The following is a 4,636-nucleotide window of genomic DNA, read 5'->3' as shown; positions in this document are numbered from 1 at the left end:
AATCCAAACAAATATGAGGACATAGAAGGTGTATGGCAAAGAGCTTTTGAGCTCTATTTTTTTTTTTTTTTTTCACTATTTATAGTATTTGGCAAAAAAGCTTGTTTTTTGGAATGAAAATGCTTTTTTCGGAAAAAGTTTCTTTTAGCAGCTTTTGGAATTCATAGGATATAATTGATTCTTTTATTCTTAATTTAATTTTAAAACATAAACAAATTCAAATACAAATGTAAATTACTCAAATTGATGAATGATATTAGAGTATGTTTTTTATTTTAATAATCAAAACTGAAAAATTAACCCACTATATTTATATATTTAACGTTTTAAATTAAAAAATATTTTAAAATTTAATATTTAAGTATTTTTTATTTTTCTTTAAAAAATAATATTTAAATTTAATATTATAATAAGTATATATTAATTTTAAATTTAATAATTTTATCAATGTGCTTCTTTTTTTAACAGAATATCAACTTTATTAGACAGTCTTAATCACATGCACCTTAATGAGCATGTAGAATTTGCTCATTCACCGTTAGATCTAGGCTTATTAGAATCATAAGGTGGAGATTCAAAACATCCCGAGGCTTAGATTTAATAAGCCTATATCTAATGGTAAATGAGCAAATTCACTTGCTCATTAAGGTGCATGTGAAAATTCCTGCTTTATTAGATAGTAGGACCAATGTCCTCACGAATAACATCTGCTAGCCATATAGACAAAACTGGCTATCGTTAGTAATTTGAATTTACATTCACATTCACTTTTTAAAAAATATCTACAACTTTGTCAAAAAGTAATTTGAATTTTATCAAATTAAAAAACTGTCATTTTTATTAAACAAATCACGTTAACAATCCCAAAAAGGTAGGAAATTCATAACTACATCACTGTGACATTTTTCAAATATATTTAATGCTTTTGATATATTGTTAATTAAATTGTCCATATTGATTAAAGTATAAATATAATTTTTATTCATGTGTTTTACGTAAAAGACCCTTAAAACCAATGTGCTTCTTTAATATTTATTTTAATTATATAAATAATTTTTTATTATTTTCTAATTTTTATTGTTTTATGTATTAATAAAGACCCAATAATATTTTTATTGTTTTAAATATATTTCTATGCATTAAAAAGATCAATGTTCTTAGTTCTCATTTTATACAAACAGCTATTAGCAAACAGCTAAATTTTACCAAACATATTTTACAAACAACTGGTCAAAACATATAAGCAAAAAGGTAAACAGCTAACAACTAATCCCCGAACAGGACCATAGTATTTTAGCCACATTATTGAATCATGCCTAGAGTGAAGACGTAAGGGGTTCAAAAAGTAAGATATGTAAGTTTTGGAGGCTAAGAGCCTCATTTCAACATATGTATTAACTGCTAATCCAATAACGACTTTGTTAGAGTTCGAATCTCCGATTTGTTAAAAAGATATAAATTAAAGACCTAATGTGCAAGTAACCCTCTGAACTTGTCCAAATATTGCAACTGTCCTCCAACTTTCAATGGTAACAACTTACCCTTTAAACTTGTATAATGGTAAAACATAACCCCTCAAACTTGTCCAATTGTAAAACAGAACCCCAAATTGCTGATATGGACTGCAATTGAAGAAACACATGAAATACAAAAGATGCAACTCTCAAACTTGTCCAATTGTAAAACAGAACCCCAAATATTACAATTGGACAAGTTTGAGGGGTAAGTTATTACAATTGAAAGTTAGGGGGGCAGTTGCAACATTTGAACAAGTTCATGAGGTTATTTGTGTATTAGGCCTAAATTAAAATCCTATGTCTTAACTTTTCCACACATTTTGAATCATCTTAATCCGATCTTATATGAGAGTTATTTCTAAAATACAAAAGATGTCAAATTTGGAAAAAAAAAGTATGTTTGTGAATTGGAAATAACCGCTTCCACTCAACGAATATGCTATATTTTTCATCAAAAAAATATTGTTGACTCCCTTTTCACATGTTACATCCGAACTTCAATATTTTCAACCAGGGGCGGAGCCAGGACTCAATAGTTGGGGGGGCTAAATTGGGTGCAAGAAAAAAAAACAAATACATTAAAAAAAATCGAAAAAACAAATTCTTCATAAATTACTAATAAATAGTTCTCGTTACCTATAGTAAAAAAAATTAACGTTTCTTGACCTTCAACCGACTCGAAGAAGATAAGTAATGCTGAGAAGATGGCAATTTATTCCTTTGAAGTTTCATAGCTTGGAAATTGCAGACAATCGCTTCATTCTCAATACCAACAAAAATCGTTTTTTCAACATAACACATCATACAATCTTCGAGAAAGTCATCACCCATTTTCTTGCGCAAATCCTTCTTAATAAGTTTCATTGCCGAGAAAGATCTTTCAATGGAAGTTGTTACAACTGATAAGATCAAAATCAACTCAATAAGCCGGTATGTGAAGGGAAAAAGAGTGTGATACTTTAGCTCAACCATCTTCTTTGCAAGTACTCCAACATCGTTCATACCAGAGAATATTTTGTTGAAACACCTTTCCACATGATTTTGATTTGACAAAATTACTTAAGTTAATCCATGATTAAGAGGCAATTAAATTTAAGTGCTTTGATTTAATTGTACTAATATGTTTATTCAATGTTGAGTATAATTATAAGTGAACAGAAATAAAAAGTACGACAGAATGAAGTCAGCATGAGGCACACAAGCTGAGTAGAAAAGAACTCAGCATAATAGAAGAAAAGTCATCTTCTGAATGAACGCTTGAAGATGAAGCTGACCAAAGAAGCTGAGTAGAACACAACTCAGCATCAAAGAAGAGAAGTCTTCCTCTAAACTAAAGCTTGCAGTCGAAGCTGACCATGGAAGCTAAGTAGAATGCAAGTCAGTGTCGTTAGAGACTAAGTTCAAAGACAACGGCTATTAAAGTCAAGCTGAGTCCTCGTCAGGACAGCGCGAATGATCCGTTTGCAAAAAGACAAGATCCGACAACTGTCTGCACCAATACAGAAGCTTTGGAATTACGCATGGAGGCAGTTTCGAGACGCATGGGTCAACTGGTCGTTGGCTAAAAGAAGAAACTGGCACTAGAAGACGAACCTGGCGGAAGAAGACAAGCCTGACGCCTGCTAATTTCAGACGACAGGATTGGCCTACTATATCTGTATGCTGACCAGTGAATGACGCAAGGAGCCGTTTGAATTCAACGGATACTTCCATATTCAAATGATTGCCACATCAGGAATTCACTATAAAAGGACAAGTGCTTCACTTGGATCCTTTGTCGAAACACAAAAAGAAAAAGAGCATACATACAAAGCACATTCAAACAAGAAAGAAGATCTTACACCAAATTTCTATTTCTGTGTAAAAGCTAGATTGAATTTGTATTCATCTAAAGTGCTCTTCATCTAGAAAGAACAAGTTTGTATCAACTGTAAAAATTGAGAGAGTGGTGCTGAGTACTCGGTTTTAATACTCAGCGGTAGAGAAAATCTGAGTGTTTGGTTATAGCGGTCAGTAGGCGTTGAGTAGACGAATAGAGGAAGGTACTCTTGCATATTCAACTGCCTTGTAAACGGTTTGTGCTCTACCTTTAAAGAGCTCAGTATTGGATTGAAAAAGCCCGGAAGGACTCTAGGGACTTGACGTAGGTGGTGAGACCGAACCAGGATAAATCTTGCTGAGTAATTTCTAACTCTTTCTCTCAATATATATGTATGTGTTGTTTGCTTAAATTACTCGGGATATAAATTGTATAAGCTGACACTGAGTAATTAGAGTGCTGAGTTGGAAGCTGACCTTAAGTGTTAATTCCCAACTCACCTGTAAAACGGTTCTAGTCAGCCTTTGACTAAAGCTGTCTTACATCTCTCGGTCGTGCTGACCAAAACTGAGTTAAGTAATTTAAAGAATTGATTAAGCCATCACAATTAAGCTAAAAAGTTATATTAGTTCCTAACCCCCCCCCCCCCCTTGGAACTAATCACACGGGACCAACAAGTGGTATCAGAGCTCAGTAGCTCACTACTCAAAGATATAAATATCTTGAGCTGATCCCTATAAATGGCTGAGAACAGCACTCGTTTCCTTCCAGGAAATCAAACAACACAGATTCTCCCTGAGGGATTATCAATTAGTCGGCCTCCCTTGTTTTTCGGATCAAACTATACATTTTGGAAAAACAGGATGAAAAACTTTATTCAAGCTACAAACATGAGTGCGTGGCTTGCAATAGTTCAAGGCCCATTTATGCCTTACAAAATGGTTAACAACGAGAAAGTTGTTAAAAGTGAAACTGAGTGGTCAGAAGATGACCTTAGAAAATTACAAAATAACGCTTCGGCTATCAATATGCTTCACTGTGCGTTAGATGCTGCAGAGTACAACAAAATTTTAGGTTACGAGTCAGCACAGGAAATATGGAAGAAGCTGGAAGTGACCTATGAAGGCACAAGCAAGGTCAATGAGTCAAAGGTGAATCAACATATGAGATTATATGAGCTGTTCGAGATGAATGACAACGAAGACATCTCTAAAATGAACGCAAGATTCACCAATATCATAAATGAGCTGAAAAGACTCGGCAAGAACTTCACATAAGAAGAGCAGGTGAAGAAAATCTT

The sequence above is a fragment of the Euphorbia lathyris genome, chromosome 6, assembly GCF_963576675.1.
Source record: "Euphorbia lathyris chromosome 6, ddEupLath1.1, whole genome shotgun sequence".
In the NCBI taxonomy this organism is placed as follows: Eukaryota; Viridiplantae; Streptophyta; class Magnoliopsida; order Malpighiales; family Euphorbiaceae; genus Euphorbia; species Euphorbia lathyris.
This window is presented reverse-complemented; position numbering follows the sequence as displayed.